The sequence below is a fragment of the Toxorhynchites rutilus genome, chromosome 1 (assembly GCF_029784135.1).
Source record: "Toxorhynchites rutilus septentrionalis strain SRP chromosome 1, ASM2978413v1, whole genome shotgun sequence".
Classification (NCBI taxonomy): Eukaryota; Metazoa; Arthropoda; class Insecta; order Diptera; family Culicidae; genus Toxorhynchites; species Toxorhynchites rutilus.
Window position 1 is genome coordinate 165,076,276 of NC_073744.1, and position 20,343 is coordinate 165,096,618.

At 36.8% G+C, this 20,343-nt stretch overlaps 1 protein-coding gene across 1 annotated transcript in view; it reads left to right on the forward strand.

The window, feature by feature from the left end:
* Window positions 1–20,343, forward strand: part of LOC129761965 (probable G-protein coupled receptor B0563.6) — a 219,501-nt gene continuing 199,158 nt past the window's right edge. Inside the window, exon 1 of the mRNA XM_055759829.1 lies at window positions 1–1,126. The gene's annotated coding sequence lies outside the window, so the exon portion shown is untranslated. The remainder of the gene's footprint in view (window positions 1,127–20,343) is intronic.

Here is a 20,343-nt window from a genome sequence, read left to right on the forward strand (position 1 = left end):
TGCTTCGGGCGCGATGGTTGTATGAATTCGGGGGCTCCCTAGTGTCAAATTCGGTTCATTATTTGCTACTGCTACTACTTGCTGAAGTTGAAGGATAGTTTAACAAGAGTTGGGGCACTTGTGGAGGGGCGCGAAAGGTTCGCTTTCACCTGCGATAGAATACTTTGAAACTTAGCGGAAGTTAGCAACGGAAGCGATCGGAAGTGGGTAATTTCGGAGTGTGTGATAAGGCGTGGAAATAGAAAACAAAACCTTGGCACCTGGTTCCGTAACCATCTGGACGACGTGAGGAAGCGTTGGTACGCGATGGGTGCGCGTTGGGTGGGAGAGGTGGCTCCGGTGGAGGTTCCCAACATGTCCTTTAAAATTGGCGTAAAACACGACAAGCGATTAAGTTAGGCCGAATTCATTATTCCTCATCGGCTGTGTTTTGAAACCCTTTCCCGTTGCCGTCGTCGTCTGGCTGCAACTGGTGTGTGTTGCGAGAGTGTTACGGGGAAAAAAGGCAAGTGAATGATTGTTTCCTTGAAGATAGTTTACACGACACGACAGGACGAGCTGGCTGGACGAAAATGTGAAGGTCTCTCTGGCGTTGGTGGGTGCACCGTAACTGGTTGGTCCTGCAGTGGCCCCGTGCAAGCGGATGGAAAACAGTGAGTGGGTACTTGAAGCCAAGATTAGACTAATGATCTTTTATCGTGTTGGAAAAAGGTTTAATGAAAATTTATCGTTCGTTCGCGGTGGGGAAAAGATAGCGGGCAATAAGAAATTGTGAAGTGGTTAACAGGCAAAACTTGTTAATGGCTTGGTGAACTTTGGCAGCGCCAAGGGAGAAGATAGATAGCGAAACCTCGAAGTGATAATGATCGGAGGGTTTCCGGCTTCCGGGGGGCAACTAGCCTTCGTAAAGTGAACCCCATTTTGTGGGGTTTCCCCCAGGGGGAAAGCTAGAGAGTGTGAGGCAATTGAAGACCTAAAAGAAGTGTAAGGATATAGTTACCATTTTTTTTGAGTGTGTTTGGGAATGTCCAGTGGATGAAGCTTTCGTCCCTCGTTTGAGCTGTCGTCGGCGGTTAGTATTACTGTCGCACAGAGTGAGCAGGATATCCCACATCGGATGTATTAGGTATGTAAATTGTAACTCATTCGTGATGGTCGGTCTCGATGGGGAATTTGGGTTGAATCGTGAAATTGCATGTTTAGAATGTGTTACCATTCGTTTTGCGTGATGAAGGTGGATGATACTTAGTCCTCAATTGTTGGGATAATGAAATTAACAATTATTCTTTTGTTGCCTTCTGATCCTAGAAAGGTCTTTCACTATAAACGCTGATTTCACAGAGTTGCCTTATGAGAATTACGGGGAAATTACGTTGGGAAATTAAGCGTAACTAATGGATTGAGTTGAATAACTTCCTATAATTGTTTTTCCGCCCTTATTATAGAATTATTACGCTACTGTTATGTAATTCTACCTTCTTCTCATCATCAAATTACATCAAAAATCTAAGAATATAATTTCTGAATGATCGTTCGATGGTAAAAAAGCGATGCTTGTGTGGAACTGTCCAATAAAAAAAAAAACAACAACGAAGCTCAGATATACTTTTTTTCATTATCTTGTTCTCGTTCACAGAAAACATATTCTGATATAATTATTAACAAATCGCGAATCCAATATCATGTCTTGGAGCGAAGTTTTTTTTCGTAAATTTATCAGAGTAAATAAGCCCAAAGTTACCAAGGTCATTGGGACAAGATGTTTTTAAGCAAAGTGAGTAATATTGGTCTGATCCATATGTGTGAAAGTTTACCCTTAACGGAATCGTTCGAAGTCATAGCACCAGGTGGAATTATCCTGTTTCAACAAATTGCACGATTTTCGTACCTGATAGTGTGGGATTTTCGATGTAGGCATTCAGGATTAAATCTAGTACAACTTTTCTATAATAAAACGGAATAGAAACATATTTCACCTAAGTAAACGATTACTGAGTGTAACTTTTAACTGAAGTAAACCAATTAACCCTTTATAAGGGCGTGGCAACTATATTAACACCCACAAAAAAATATTTTTTTCGCTGCACTTGGAATATTATTTCAATATTTTACTCTACCAAAAACTTCTAAAGGTATCTGGCAACAAACCATTTTTTTGGGCTGCTAAAATGTACGATTTCAATTTGGGAGTCATCAAATCTTGGTGAAGATTTCAGGGCGCCGGTAGAAAATTCGTTGAAAATCCAACAAGTTGCAAAGTTTTTCACTGTTAACATACTATTTTGGATCAGCTGTGTAAGATCATGAAGATTTCAATAAAATATACAGCATTTATTCAAAATTAATGAAAAATTCAAAAATTTTTTTCTTTGAATCCCTATACAGCAATTCCAAATGAAATCATCATAAAAATGCAGATTTAAAAAACCTGTATTTTTGATTCCAATGAAAGTGTGTATTCCGTTTGGGTTGGAGGAAATATGAGTTCTTCACAGCAATTGGGAATTTTTTGACTCAAGTGTAACTTTTGAAAAGGGCGTATCGATTTTAGTAAGAGAAATCTTTGATAATTTATATCTCAAAAACTATGAGTCGTACCGAAATAGTGCCTTAGAAAGAGTTATAGAGTTTTGATGGTTGAAAGGTTGAATATTTTTCAATACAAAATAGAAGTCATGCAGAAAATTAACAAAATGGGCCCAAGATGGTAAAACTATTTTTGACGAACTTTATGGAACATCGAATTTTTAGGAATTCTCGAAACTTCGAATTTTTGTATGTTAACAATTATTTTTAGCCTCAAATTATGAATCCTGATGTGATTTGAAACTTTCTAAATGTAGCCATTCTCGAGATATAAAAAAAAATATTTGTAATTTATTGTCTTTTTAATAGTAAATAGGCCATTTAAATATGTTTGTCGTGTTATACCATCATGTTTATAAGATTTTATGAAATCGCTTATAACTTCCAACAACTTTTCCAAATACATCGTTATGGTAAAGACATATGTTTAGGAGTTACGTTACGAAACATTCGAAGACATGTGGGTTAATACAAAACGTTGCGAAACTAAAAAATCTTTTTTTGTCTTAATACAAACTTCAATCAATCAAAAAAATTGTTGTAAATTATAAGAAAATTCATAAAATTTCATGAACATGACGGTATAACACGACAAACATATTGAAAGAGATTATTTACTATAAAAAAGATTATAAATTGGAAATATTTTTTTAAATATCTCGAGAATGGTTGCATTCAGAAGGAGATTGATAATAACCTTTTTTGTTTTAAATCACATCAGAATGTATAATTTGTGGCTAAGAATGATTGCTAACATACAAAAATTCGAAGTTTCTAAAATTCCTAATAATTCGATGTTCCACAAAGTTCGTCAAAAATAGTTTTACCATCTTGGGCACATTTTTTAAATTTTTAAATTTTCTGCATGACTTCTATTTTATATGAAAAAATTATAAAAAAAATATAAAAAATACATATTTTTTATATCGCAAATTAAAAATTTATGTTGTAAATAAAAAAAAGAGTACTATTTTTTCTTCTCAGTGTATATTTTTTTCAAATTAAGCTAACAATACTCTACAAGTCTTTCTAACACACTATTTCGATACGACTCATATTTTTTTAAATATAAATTATCAAAGATTTCTCTTACTCAAATCGATACGCCCTTTTCAAAAGTTACGCTTGAGTCAAAAAATGAACCATGATGATGTATTTGGAAAAGTTGTTGGAAATTATAAGCAAATTCATAAAATTTCATGGTATGGTATAACATGGTATAACACGACAAAGATATTAAAAGTGAATATTTACTATAAAGAAGACAATAAATTAGAAATATGTTTTTAAATATTTCGAGAATGGCTACATTTAGAAGGAGATTGATAATAAACTTTTTTGTTTTAAATCACATCAGAATGTATAATTTGTGGCTAAGAATGATTGCTAACATACAAAAATTCGAAGTTTCGAAAATTCCTAAAAATTCGATGTTCCACAAAGTTCGTCAAAAATAGTTTTACCATCTTGGGCCCATTTTTTAAATTTTCTGCATGACTTCTATTTTGTATGAACAAATTTAAAAAAAATTTTAAAAATATGTATTTTGGATATCGCAAATTGAATTTTTATTTTGTTTATAAAAAAAAGAGTACTAATTTTTTTTCTCAGTGTTCTTTTTTTTCTTATTCAACCATCAATACTCTATAACTCTTTCTATGGAACTATTTCGTTACGACTCATAGTTTTTGAGATATAAATTATCAAAGATTTCTCTTACTAAATTCGATACGCCCTTTTCAAAAGTTACGCTTGAGTCAAAAAATTCCCAATTGCTGTGAAAAACTTATATTTCCTCCAAACGGAATACAGGTAATCTTCGATATAACGTACATTTCACTTTCAAAGTTGTACGTTGTATCGAATTGTACGTTATATCGAAGCATAATAAAGTACTCACAAACGTAGTCTATAATACATTATTGTGTTGCTGTTTTAGTAAAGTTAATGAATAACTTCAATCAGAAGACGAAGCCAGCCTTTCTCATGATGTTTCCCTTCGTACTGTTGATTAAAGCTTGATTCATTTAGAATCCGAAATCACAAAACCAGCTGTATTTCGGGATTGATCGAAGGTACAAAGCTTGTTTTAACATCACAATACAGGTTATTCATTGTTCTATCAGAAAAAAAAATATTGAAAATAAATTTCCTTTACACTTTGGAAATGTGTACGTTATATCGAGGTAAAATGTACGTTATATCGAGTGACGTTATATCGAGGGTACGTTATATCGAAGTTTCCCTGTACATACTTTCATTGGAATCAAAAATACAAGTTTTTAAAATCTGCATTTTTAGGACGATTTCATTTGGAATTGCTGTATTATATTATTTGATCTGCTTAACAACAAAGAGGACCTTTGCATTATAATCTTGTAAATTGAGCGAATGAACGTTAATTATCTAAAAACAGGAAGTGGGTTATATCTATGGCATAGCCGCAAGGGTGACGTAGGACTATCGTTGATTTAGAGATCATTTGTATGAAGTTGAATCTGAATTCATTCTGAATGAATGAATATTTGGAGAACTTCGAAAACGAGAGCGTTACGTTGGAGGCACAAGGTTTTATGCATCCAATATTGGATACGGAAATATCCTACTGATGGGGAAGAATAATCTTCAGAAGCTATCCTGTTGATTGCGATTGATTGAAAAATCACAAAACCTAATGTATTTGGTCACAGTGTTACATGGATAGAAAACATTAAAATAAACTCATTCATATGAATGTAATTTTAAATTCCCAGAGGAACTGGCAGATTATTTTCAGTAACGATTAGATATTTCCACATTTTCCTCGATACTGGAAGCCCACCAGTGGTTAATGCTAACTCGATAACCATCTGTTAATAGCACTTGATTGAAACATATTTGGTCACAGTGTTACATGGATAGAAAACATTCAAATAAACTCTTTCACATGAATTTATTTTTAAATTCCTAGAGGAACTGGCAGATTATTTTCCGGATCTTTCTCGATCCAAACGGAAAGAATTCCGTGCGTATATGTGTGTGTGTGTGTGTGTAGCGGCTGCTTCGAGATCTTCCCGGGGAACCGTTTGTAGCATCACTCTCCTCCTGATGGATTCCCTTCTGGCCTAAGGTGCACAAACAGGCTCTTGGTGACACCGTTCATCCGCGCTTTCATGATAAATGAAGAGCTTCACCACAACAGCGACAACATGCTCCAATCGCTGTTCAATTAGAACTGAGTGGATTTCCGAGTGGCGCTCGCTTATATACCGATCGGTGATTTCAATAGCCTATTTTGAAAGCAAATTTAAGACTATTGAAACAAGTTTTTGGATCAGAAAGTAACAAGTATAGAACGCGTAGACATTTTATCTTTCGAATGAAGTGTTTATCATACCATTTCGTTCAGTTGTTTAGGAGCTATTAACACTCAAAATCTCGGTCTCCGGCGTAACGCTTTCGTTTTCGAAACTTTGATTTTACACCCCGGTATAGAAATGAAAGACGTAGTCCTACGTCAAAAAGTAATTATTTCAAAGTAACAAGTAACATCTGGTTCTATAGTTATAAGTATAAGTGTAAGTGTAATGCTATCTGGCAGCAGTTTAGCTGAAAATAGCTTAAACTAGAATAAATTCTTAAATTCTTTTTGACATAGGACTATGTCTTTAATTTCTATGTAAGGGGGTAACTCTATGAAAAATTTAAAGATTCATTAAGAGTTTTTCAACGCATATTACTCACAATCGCTATTGCGACATATGTTGTGTTGTATACCATTAGAAAGGAAATTTATCCAGCATTTTTTTTACTTGAAACACAAACAAAAAATATAGTAAAAAAGTTAAACAATTTGACGATTAAAATAGGTATGTTTTTTCCGATTGCACTAACCACTCGCTTTCCTCCCTGATGCAACGTGAAATATGTTTGCCTACATTCGGGCCTTGGTTCACAATGTTAATCGATGTGTATCCGCGTTGACGGCATTGAGCTTCGTATTACAAGTTGGGGGAGTTTGCATGACATGGATTTGCAGAAGGAATGAAAACACTTTTAAAATGAATATTATGAATGAAAATGGTTTTTTTCCAAATCAAATTAGTACTCTTTGTAAATGAAAATCACTTTTAACTGCATGTGGTGAAAAATGTCATACAAAAATTGTGTTTAAAGATTATTTTATATTATAATGGTAAGTTTTGGTGAGAATATCAGAAGACTTATAAAAAACTAGCTGACCCGGCTAACTTCGCCCCGCCCAAAACAATTTTTTTTAAATACAGGTCGGACTCGATTATCCGGGATTCGATTATCCGGAATTTTAGACTCGATTATCCGGAGTATTTTATTTTTGATTTTCGGAAATTTTGAATAATTTGTATAATAATTCCATATTGAATAGCTAATATGGGTATCAAATGAAAGGGCTTGACTAGTAGAACACAGTTATTCGTGAAAACTTCAAATCCAAAATGGCCACCACCACAAGATGGCGCCATTTATATTTTTTTCACAACCCCATCAATATGGGTATCAAATGAAAGGACTTGACTAGTAGAATACAGTTATTTGTGAAAAATGCGAATCCATGACGGCGGTCACTACAAAATGGCGGATTACATATTTTCTCAGAACCCCATCAATATAGGTAAAATTGAAAGGGCTTGACTAGTAAAACAAAGTTATTTATGAAAAATGTAAACCCAAAATGGCCGCCACCACAAGATAGCGCCATATTTTTTTTTTCAAAACCTCATCAATATGGGTATCAAAAAAAAAAGTTCTCGACTAGTAGAACATAGCAGATGATGAAAAATCGAATTCCAAGATGGCCGCAGTCCCCAAACAACTAATTACTTTTTAAATGGTTTCATTCAGCTTGACCTGTTTCTATGTATGTTTGAATGTTTGTAGGGTTGTCCCACATTAATAGAAAATTGAACCCGTTCCTGTTGAATGGTTGATCTGAAATTTAGAACATACCTTTAATTTTACTGTCATTATAAATTTGCCTATTCCATGATCTTGAAAAATCTGCCATTCTGTAGCGGCCGCTATCTTGGATTTTCAAGATCATGGAATAAGCAGTTTTATAATGACACCAGAGATAAAGTTGTGTTCCAAATTTCAGATCAAACGGTCAACAGGAAGGGGGCTAAATTTCTATTAATGTAGTACAGCGCTACAGATAAAGCTACAAAGTTACAAAGTTACAAAGTTACAAAGTCACAAACATACAAACGAATCAATCTAAATAAAAGCGTTTAATAAATAAGTGCAAATCATTATTATATTACGTTTACCGAGAGAAAATTCGTTTTTTATTATGACTCGATTATCCGGAGGATTCGATTATCCGGAGTGAAAAAAATCAATACTCCGGATAATCGAGTCCGACCTGTACCTCCAAACATTCACGTTTTCTTACTTACGATCATGGGTCCAATCGCAGAACTGTTCATTGATTCATCTTCTAATTGACTCTTTACAATTTACTTTTAATATAAATTTCCTAGCACTTCTACCAAAACTCGTTATTATAATATCAGACTATTTTCAGACACAATTCTCGTTCAAGATTTTTCAATCACTTGCAAATAACATGTTTCTCCGTTACATCTAATAAATGTTTGATACAGAGAATATGATAGAATGAAGATAGCCCTAAATCGGATAATTCTTTCTTCGAGTTTTGCTCTTATCAACACATTCGGCGATCCATTTTTATTTATATAGATAGAAGAAGATATAGGAGTGCGTTTCATCACATTAAAATCCATTTCCACTTTCGAAAAAAAATAAATTTCGTTGGCGCAAACTTCAAATGGACTAACAATCCATATAATCATACCATCATAGAAACATTTCTCGTACCCAAAAACCCTCTCATCCCAAATTTGGTATTCTCTTGATTAGTTTTCGAGCCATGCAGAAATTTGTTGTTCATTTGTATGGCAACTCCTCCTTAGATAGGGGGGTGGAGTGTCTAACCACCATAGAAACATTTATTGCACCCTTAAACCTTCACATGCTTAATTTGGTTCAATTTGCTTGATTAACTCTCGAGTAATGCAGAAATTTGTGTTTCATTTGTATGGCAGTCCATACAAATTTTCAATTCCAAGGGGGACTGGCTGATAATTTTGCAGCAATGACATCTTTCCGGATTCTCCTCGATTCTTCTCGAAATCCACCAGTGGTTAATGCTAACTCGATAGCCACGTGTTGACTGCACTTGATTGAAAAATCACAAAACCAATTGTATTTGGTCGCAGTATTATATGGGTAGAAAACATTAAAATAAACTCTTCCGCTCGAATGTAATTTTCAAGTCCAAGGGGGATTATTTTGCAGTAACGATGACATCTTTCCGGATTCTTCTCGAAGTCCACTACCAGTGGTTAATGCTAACTTGATAACCACCTGTTAATTGCACTTGATTGAAAAATCACAAAACCAATTGTATTTGGTCGCAGTATTAAATGGATGGAAAACATTACAATAAACTATTTCGCTTGAATGTAATTTTCAAGTCCAAGGGGGATTATTTTGCAGTACCGATGACATCTTTCCGGATTCTTCTCGAAGTCCACCACCAGTGGTTAATGCTAACTCGATAACCACCTGTTAATAGCACTTGATTGAAAAATATTTGGTCGCAAAGTTACATGGATAGAAAACATTAAAATAAACTCTTTCACATGAATGTATTTTCAATTCCCAGGGAAACTGGCAGATTATTTTTCAGCAGCGATTAGATCTTTCCGGAATTTTCTCGATGCTGAATGGCAGCCAAACGAAAAAAATTCCGCGCGTGTATGTGTGTGTGGCAGCTGCTTCGATGTCTTCCCGGGGAACAGTTTTTCGATGCTGATAATTTCTTGGCCACCTGCTCTTCTTCTTCTTCTTCTTCTTCTGGCTCGGCTTTTCTGCCCTCCCTCACGGTTCCAAACAAAATATCAACAAAATTTCATATTTATTGCATCCAAACGAAAAAAAATCCGCGCGTGTATGTGTGTGTGTGGCGGCTGCTTCGATGTCTTCCCGGTGAACCGTTTGTGGCATCACTCTCCTCCTGATGGATTCCCTTCTGGCCTAAGGTGCACAAACAGGCTCTTTGTGACACCGTTCATCCGCGCTTTCATGATAAACGAAGAGCTTCACCACAACAGCGACAACATGCTCCAATCGCTGTTCAATTATAACTGAGTGGATTTCCGAGCAGCGCTCGCTTAAATACCGATTGGTGATTTCAATAGCCTGTTTCGAAAGCAATTTTAAGACTATTGAAACAAGGTTTTGGATCAAAAAGTAACAAGTATATAACGCGTAGACATTTTATCTTTCGAATGAAGTGTTTATCATACTATTTCGTTCAGTTGTTTAGGAGCTATTAACGCTCAAAATCTCGATCTCCGGCGTAACGCTTTCGTTTTCGAAACTTTGATTTTACACCCGGTATAGAAATGAAAGACGTAGTACTACGTCAAAAAAACATCAAACTTATCATGGATGCACCTTGAGTTATTCAACCAACATAATGTTCTCATTCAATTCGCCAATTAGGCGCGTTCAAAGGTGCGTTTATGGCAAATCTGATCTCTAACAATGGTGGCCACCTTGCCGCCGCTATGAGTCAAGTAAAAGTGTCTCAATAATTCTATGAAATGCTTTAAAAACATACCGTTCTCTATACAAACACACTTAACAGGCCTGTGTGTTTAATATTGTAACATCGGTTTCACAGAACATGTCCATATTCACCACTAAAACACAAAATTTCTTGCAAGCAGAATAACAAATCGGTGCTTGTCGCCATCTGGAAAGTTTATTTCTATTGTTTTTCATGACGTTTCACCTATACACACGCAAAAATGGCTATACATGATTGAGTGTAATGCAATACACGAAACTAATGTGTTATAATTGTCCAATAGTTGATTGTTTCAATAATCTAGAGAGTGGCCATCGTACCCCGGGTGGCCTTCTTCCCCCCTCCTCCCCTACAATAAAATTGCTGTCTATGGTATTCCGGCTCTGGTGGCGTTAATACGTAAGCACCGAATATTTCAGAATGTCCAAAACAAATCTGTATATTTACGACTTCAGGAACTGTCATGGCCTACTTCTCACGCATCACACAACAATCTTCAAAAACTTTCTTTTTCGTCCCAAAACACAAATTGAATAACCATAACCAAGTCCTTGAAACTAGGTCAGTTTTACCCCCGATTCACATACTATCTTCAACAACTTGAAAAGGATCTTCGCAGAACGACGGGGCTTGATGCTCACCCCTTTCTACAAAACATAACAAATGTTCCCTTTTTATCACCATTAGCGGATTAATTCGAAATTTTCCCACGACGAGAATGTATCCGATTTCAACAGGGAAATGAACATATTTCTTTCGAACAACTTTTCTCAACGATCATTCATCGTCCACTTTGATGGAAGATGGCTCTCTTCACAGCCCTTTCCTGCTTCTCACTCAAAACGGGATCATCAATCATTGAACCAAATCCCACCATCGCCGCATCAGGAACCAAACTCCGGGAATCGGGCCGGTAGAAAGTAAAAGTTGGATGTCGTCGCAACCATAAACCGAACACTACGTGGAATGATTTACCGGTGAACATAAAAGCTCGCGCCTCGCGACTTCCCGGTGACTCGCAAATTCAAAATCACCATCAAGCAACAGCAGCATGTGATGGTTTTGACAAATTGTGAACCGAAGAGGAAGCAGGAGTGAAAAACGTCGTTCATTATCAAGAGCTTCCTTGGCTGGCCGCCGGTTCTGTTTGTTCCGATGTACGGAAATTCGGAAAAATTAATTTCCAGCCGGTGTGGTCTCTCGGGAAAAATAATCTGTTGGCTTTTGTTCCAACGATGTAAAGCGCGCGTTCGCTTCCGAGTTCGGTTTACTTTGAGCGTTGTTATGTTGAAGAGTAATGAAGCAAGAACAATTATTTGCCCAACATTAGCTCACGCAGTGTAAGGAGGAGAATACCGGCTATTGGTTCGAAGTGTCGAGTTTACTAAATAAATTCTGCAGATTATCTTCGGTGCTGGATAATTTATTCATGGAATTTATCGGTTGGCGTGTGCACTTCTGTTTGATTGTACCTATTTATTGCTCGATTTAGTGTGAAAATTTAATGAGTGTAAAACGTTAGAATGTGCTCCGATGCTAGTGTTCCTGTTGTGTGTTGGATCAAAATATTCCCTTTTGACGTAGAACTACGTCTTTCAGGAAGGGTGCCAAATCAGTAAACAGGTCATGTTTTTGTGAAATAAAGTTAACGTTAATAACTATTTTCACAGCGAACAAATTCTGATACTTTTCACGCCAATGGAATCGGAAATTCTCTAAGATTCATTTGAGATACTATACAGTACAATCCACTAATGCCTAAACAGATTAAATTAATGAAATCTGGAAGCATTCTAATTTTCCCATACATTTGTTCTACCGATTTGTGTGCATTCCCGAACAGAGCTGTCAATAACGAGCAACTGACATTCGTTTCTGCCCGTTTTCTGCATACTTGGTTTAAATGTGCCATCTGCGATTTGAAGCCACACCACTTCTCGTTTGGTGGTCATCGAAGCAACATGGTTACCGCAGAGCGTCGAGCGGGAGAGGATTGTTTTCTTGACGTGTGAAGGAGGAGTATGGAATAGAGTTTCTTTCCACAAGGCCCTTCTCAGGGCTTAGAGGCGGAAACCAAAATAGAATAGAATGAAAACACAGATGCGAGTAAGCTAGCATAACACAACGAGCGGATATCATTCATGCCTAATGCTGAATTCACACACATACACACACAGCTCGATACAAAGAGAGGAAGCCCTCTGTATCGAGGTGTGCTACGACAAAGAAGAGCAGTATACGAGAATGTTTTGTGCTAGTGCGGATATGGAAGAGTATCCAGAATTTTGGAATATAGATATGCACTACATTTATTCAGATAAACGTATATTTCATGAAAGTATGTTTTCAAATTCCAGCAGAGTAACCTTACTGTTGCATGTTGTGGGGTTCGATCACATCTCAAGCGGAATATAGGAGCAAAAGGGTTCATAGTTTGTGATCGATATCTGAGTGAGGAAAAGAAAGTCTCTTGCGAGTTGAACCATATAAACGAGAAGTGCAGATAACTTTCGACTCTACTCGACTCTTTCGAGTTTACTAAAGTAATAAAAAATTAAATAGCTCAAAATATATTACAAAAATTTTGATGCATTCTAAAATAATATCCGAAGTGATATACAACTGGATTGAATAATACAATTCCGCAGTTCTACGTCGAAAACTGCGGTCGTGTCCTAAATACAACCCATTACAATTTTTTCTTCAACTTTTTGGTCGCTCCGTTCCCTCATTGTCCAATAAGCGGTATAAAATTTACAGAAAAGAAATCCAACCAGGAGCTCAAGACACGCAGACATGTCTTCGTTTAGAACAGCGGTACTCAACCTTTTTTATAGGAGAAACACGTATTAGTCATGGTGTCGCGGGTCGCAAAAAAAAACATAGGAAACAGGGGTTTTGTCCATCACACGACCGCATTATTAACATAGAACTACGACATTATTGCCGGCGAGAAAAAACATTAAAGAATTTTAATAATAAAGCTTCATGACACAAATATTTGATAGCAATGAAACGGACCGATAAATGAATGCCTTCACTGAGTGATGAGCGCGAACGTTTCCAGAAGCAATTTAAGTAAATTGTCAAATTCATTCTAAGCATTCACATGTACTGTTGATTGCTCGCTGTCTAGAACCCTGAAATCGAAATACTGATCTTTTGAATATCCAAGTAGTTTTTCAGTATCTCTTAGCAAAATTACATGTCCAACGCAGAACAGCAACATAAAGCCTGTCCACGTTAAATTTCGGACACCAAGATGATGCTAGTAAAACAAAAATTCACGTAATACAACAAAACCGATTGTTTATTTCAGTAAAATAGACTTATATCTAAAACAAGAATAGCTTACTTCGATGTTAATTACGTTGTCTGTAAAATTCACGAACTTTTTTGGGAACAACTGCCATTAGGTTCCGTACAGTATCCTCAGATATGCTGGCGGCGGCGCTTTTCCATCTCCTCTTGAAATCATTACTGCCATTCGCTTTCTTCTTAGTTTCGAATAGTTTTCGCTTAATCAGAGCCCAGCACTTTTCCACTGGGATAAGTTCTGGACAGTTCGGTGGATTTGCTGCTTTTGGCACATATTTGACCACATGTGCATTATACCATTCCAGGATGGATTTTGCCTAGTGACAAGAGGCCAAATCTGCCACAACTGTATATGGCCTGCCAAAACAAGTACTTTTGGGGGAATTTAGACTTCTTGGTCCGGAAACACTCAGCTACGGCATCTCTTCGCATTGCAGTATAAAAAGCGAGACCCGGAAGCTGTTTGAAGTCTTCGAGAACATGAGTTTCATCGTCCAGTATGGTGCATGAACATTTTTGGAAAAACTGGGTGTAGAGCACCTTAGCACGGCTTTTTGCAGTGAAATTTTGCTTATCATCACGATTGGGCACCTTTTTCACTTTGTACGCTTTCAGTCCACGGCCTCTGCTTCACTTTTTGTACATATGATTTTGATTTTCTAACCTTTCGAGCCACATTTCTAACTGAAAGGTTGGGATGTTTCTCAATAATGGCAACCACCTTTCGGTACATCTGTCGGGAGCATACTTTTCGATTTGTTCCGCTTCCAACGTTCCAATCCACAGTTAAGCGCTGGTCAAACGATTTGCACACACTAAACACGGTACTCTTCGGTAGTTTTAGCTTTCTGGCGAGATCGCGTACCGAAAGTGTTGGATTTTGCTGCCGTTCTCGCAAAATGCGTTTGCGTACTTCCACTTGATTCGAAGCCATTTTACCAAACTGAAGAAGAATGTAAACATGTTGGGCATCGAAATAAAGAGGAGGGTTTCAGCTGTCATGTAAATGAAATATTCAATTGATTAGTTAAATATTTCATAAACTACACTGAAAGAACAGTGCCCGAAATTTAACGTGGACAGGTTTTAAAATCGAAACAAAATCTGTTGTGTAGTGGCGGCGGAGGTGAAAAAAACAGATTCGAATCTAATTTTCATATTCAGTTATCAACCGAAGAACACAACTCTCAACGCTGGAAAATACTTTAGATTTAACCCGGAAGCAATAATTGAAATCACGAAAATTTAATGATCGATTGAAAAAAGTCACAGGAGGGTCGTGTCCGAGACACGACCGCATAGTTGACGTAGGATTCCGTTAGGCTATCTGTTGATTTTGGATATGCTCCAAAACAAAAGCTCCCCCTATTGAAGAATTACATCGTAAAACTCTTTGATAATGATTTCGTGGCCCCGAAAAGGGCCGTTTTGTTTGGTTGTTGGGTATGGTTTGTTCACTCCACCAGTGTTTACCGAGTGATGATGACACAAGGATGGTAAACAGTCGTAGGATGGTGCGTATCAGATAAAAGATACCGAAGTGGAACGAGATATGATGAAAATTGCCCTTTGTGATCCTAGACGAGATGGCTCCTGTGTTATGTATGGATGAAATAAATAAAAAAAAAAAACTCACCAATGTAATATAAGATAATACCGAACACAATTAGAATTTTTCTTTGATATAGAGAAAACTTATTTGAAATGGAAAAGGTAATTTTCTTTTATATTTTTTTACTTTCTGGGTGTTTATTCAACCCAATGCGAATTTTAATTGGACAACAACAATTAATACTATATGTAGAGCCTATGAAAAATCACTTTTTCAAATAAATCTTCACTTTTCCAATTTTTCTGCCGTATTAACATTCCTTGGGTGAAAATGAACACAACAAGATTAAACCTAACGACCCCTTCGCGAGCGAGAACAAACCTTGGTTTTTATTTATTTAAATTGAAATAAATCGTTTCATATATCAAGTCATTTTCAACACACCTGCTACCATACATCATACTCACACTTGTGCAAAATTTTTCACAATGAACGATCGATCATTGATATGAAATTTCACGAAGCAACCAACATTCAAGTCCCAAATTAAAATTTTATTTGCTAGAATTTATCGTATCACTCACCTCGCTTGCAATATAAAAATGCCCCCGACATGCATATATTTGCAATGCCGATTTCCTCAGGCAGCTTGGTTTAGATGTCTCTGTTAGGGAATACATTTCAGTAGAAACAAAAGCTCCCCCTATTTTCATGTATTTGCAATGCCGATTTCCCCCAGGCAACTTGGTTTTGATGTCTCTGTTAGGGACCCGCCGCATGTGTCGTCAATTTCGACCAATCAGAAGTGGTTATTTCCGTTAGGATAGGAGTTGAGATTTTTCAATTGTTCGATAGTTAGTTACATGACAAATATTATTTACTTCAATATAAAAAATTATTATGGAGTGCCGAATTCGATTGACGCGAAAATCTCATTAATCCATCATGAAATGACTGAGCAATAAGCGTTTGAAATTGGACAATTTTCACGATGTGCTCGATTTTCGATTTTCAATTTATACCCCAATATGTTCCCGAAAGACGTAATCCTACGTCAAAAATTGTTATGGAGTGCCGAAATCGATTGACGCAAAAATTTCATCAATCCATCATGAAGTGACTGAGCAATACGCGTTTGAAATTGGACAATTTTTAAGACGACGAGCTAAACGACAGATAGCGAGTGTGATACCATGCACTTCGCTCCTCTGCCTCCTTTGCCGCATCCAATTGTTGATGTGAAGAGGAGCGCACCAGCAATGCACACTAGATTTCATTTGATGCTCTCCGCTGCTTCCTCTTCTTTGCTTCTTTTGCCGCATCGCATCCATCGTTGGTTGCCGATGGCTTCCTCTCCTTTGCCGCACCGTATGGTGTTGGTTGATTTGTAGAGCACTGCACACTAGAATCCCAGATGTTTGCCGATCTGAGCGTTGAACGAGAATGAGAAATCCAAAAATGCTACCGTCCTTTTATATCAGTTGGTATGTGAGAAATAGGCGCCCCCACTCGCTCGCCATGCAAATATTTGACGTCAATTTCGACCAATCAGTACCGTTTGGATAGGGGTTGAGATTTTTCAATTGTTCGATAGTTAATTACATGATATCAATTATTTTATTCAAGGTGAAAAATTGTTATAGAGTGCCGCAATGTTTTGATGTAAAAATCTCATCAATCCGTCATGAAATGACTGAGCAATAAGCGTTTGAAATTGGACATTTTTCACGATGCGATCGATATTCGTTTTTCAATTTGTACCCCAATATGTTCCCGAAAGACGTAATCCTACGTCAAAAAATCAAAAATAATTCATTAGCGATTTATCAGTCATCCAGCTAGCGACCGGACGGCAGCAAGGCTTTTCAAAAGGTATTTTTGAAGGTCGAGTTGTTTAGTACACCATTAAACCAATAAATCCTAACACACTCCTGAATTCACAGAAGCTCCCTTTATCCAAAAATATTGAAAAATATATTTTTAGATTTTGTTTTGTAGACCCAGCTGAAGATTGTTGATTCATGATTCATTCTTGTTCTCGTGAGAACAATACACATAACGCACTCATCGCGACATTATTCTCGTATAACACCCAGTGCGGCTCCAGGCGATTATTTGTTCCCCACCACTAACGTTACCTACTGATAACGCATATAATCAACACTTCGTACAATCGCCACGGTATGAAAACCGACAACGTGCGTCCTATTCAATATTCCTCTTCTGCATCGATTCTGCTCTACACTATGCTTGTTTCTTGCATATTCTGTGGTGACAAAAATTGTTCAACACAATTATCAATTGACCAGAGCGAGCACAATATTCAGAGAACTTTCGCTGATAGTCAACGACATGCATCGACAAATCTTGACTAAGTCCATACTTTCAAGCAGGTCCTCATATTTATAGATTTTTGTGATTTCAATAGTTTGCTTTAGAAGCAGTTTTGAGATATTGAAACTAGTTTTTGGGTAAACAGGTAACCAGCTTCACTCATACACCTCTTATCTTTCGAACGTAGCGATTGACATACCAAAAACTTTGCTCCCAAACGCAAGGCACTCGATTTAGAAATTTTAACCCATTTTAGTGCACCCGTGGCCGAGTGGTTAGCGTCTCACATTATCATGCCGGGTGTTCGGGTTAGATTCCCGTTCTGGCCGGAGGATTTTTCGTCAGAGAAATTTCCTTCGACTTGCACTGTGGTCACGCGTATTCTAGAGCTTGCCCCTCGGAATACATTGAAGGCGTGTTATTTGGCTTAAGAAATCTCAACTAAGTATTAATAAATGACGCTAGTTAATGCATTCGTTGAGACGGCAAAAGTTCCACAGAGAACGTTAACGCCATTCAAGAAGAACCCATTTTAGGCCAAGCGTTCGAAAAACTACGAAAACTACTGAACCGATCGATATGAAAAAAGGTATGTAGAGGTTTTTGTGGTCGGGGAAGATTCTTATGATAGTTCGAGACCCCTTCCCCCTCTCTAGGGGGGCTGCCATACAAATGAGACACAAATTTCTGCATTATTCAAGAACTAATCAAGCAAACGGAACCAAATTTGGCATGTGGAGGTTTCAGAGGGCAAGAAACATTTTTAAGGTGGTTCAACTCTCCTCCCACCTTTCTAAGGAGGGGCTGCCATAGAAATGAAACACGAATTACTGCACAACTCGAGAACTAAACAAGCAAATGGAACCAAATTTGGCAAATGGAGGTTTTAGGGAGCAATAAATGTTTTTATGATGGTTTGATGTTCCTTTCTCTTCTCTAAAGAGGGGGAGGGGGAGACTGCTGAACAACTCGTGCACTAATCAAACAAATGGAATCAAACTTAGCATATAAAGGGTTTAGGGATCGATAAACGTTTCTATGGTTGTTCGACACTTCTCTCCCCTCTCTAAAGGGGGACTCCCATACAAATGAAACACAAACTTCTGCATAACTCGAGAACTAATGAAGCAAATGGAGCCAAATTTGGGATGTGAAGGTTTTTGGGTACGAGAAATGTTTCTATGATGGTATGACACCGTTTCCTCCTCTGGAAAGGAGAGCGGGTTCCATAAACATAATGCACATATTTCAACCAAACATGACGATTGAAAATTTTCGGAAAACACTGAAGGAAAATGGGAAAATTGTTCATGTGTTCTACAATTACATATTGACAAGCGTTGTTAGTCCATTTGATGTTTGCGGTAACGAAATTGATCTTTGTTCGAAAGTGAAAATGGATTTTAATGTGATAAAACGCACTCCTATATCGTCTTCAATCTATATAAATAAAAATGGATCTCCGAATGTGTTGATAAGAGCAAAACTCGTGAAAGGAATTGTCCGATTTAGGGCTGTCTTCATTTTATCATATTTTTTGTATCAATCATTTATTCCATGTAACGGAGAAATATGTTATTTGCAAGTGAATGAAAAATGATTTTTTGTCATTTTCCGAAAAACGGAAGAACGGAAAAAATAAATCTTGAAGATAACACCAATAATCAAAATTACACCAACGGCTTTCGTTAAAAAAATATTTTTTACAGCTTGTTCGTTAATGGGTTAATCTTACACCCCATGACACATTCAAATATGATGTGAAGCTAATATACAGATGCTCTCTTCATCAGACGGCATGCAAATCGACGCGGTGCCTCTACCGAAAAAAACTGGACCATACTGTGCGATATTAGAATCGAGCAAAACCGCTATGTGTTAAATTAGCATTGAGAAAGACTGCTGTCTGATAGATGAAGCGAGACGACTTGAATGACGATGCTGATGATGATGATGATATTTTGAATTAGGTTTTAAAATTCAATAAGTTCACTCGCCTCTAGCTTCGAAAAAAAAGTTGATGGGTCTGAGCCTAGGGGCACGGACGGGATCTTGACATAGGACTGCGATTGTGTGTAGTAATTGCATAAAATTGAGTTTTTCATTATTCAAAATCTGTATTTTTTTCTCTTTTGATACATCAAATGGATGCCCTGGAAAAACCTTTCCTGCATGTACTTGTAACCTTGAAACGGGTTAGATGACATAACGTGGTATAATTCGGGACTGAATTCTGTTAAAAAATGTACACAAAAATACCATTAAAGCCATTACTACCCTTTTCTTCTGTTTATTCAATAATGCAGAAGAAGACAAAGAGTCATCATGTACAATTTTTAAACACAAGTCTAAATAGTTAAGACCTACAAAAATATAAACCTGAGTCAAATCAATCTATGACTACAAAAATATATTATAGATAAAAATAGCATTATCTCCTTCGTTACCACGTTGTCCGGAACATTGTTTGTAATAACTTTATAGCCCTGTAGGATCGCGACTACTCATGCTATCATAATCTGATTCACGTGGGTATACCCTTTCGATCTACTAAATCAGCAACCATTTAAATTCATTTATTGCATTTTTAAATAACCAAACACATACTCGATATTATGACATCCTGGACCACAATTACACAAATTGTTAGTAGTGAGACCTACACGATAAAAACATGAATTGAGCACAAATTGATTGGACAACATACAATATAATATAAAATTAATGCCTATTATCGGTAAATGGAGAATAATTTATTTTACGCATCAATTCACTTTATGAGCTAACGCCCGAATTTAGGCAAAAAGAGTGCTTGTTGCGTCGGGGAGGAAGCGAGTGGATAGTACAATCGAAAGAAAACATACCCAAATTGTTAACTTTTTTTATTATATTCACTCTTTAGGTTCCAAGCAAAAAA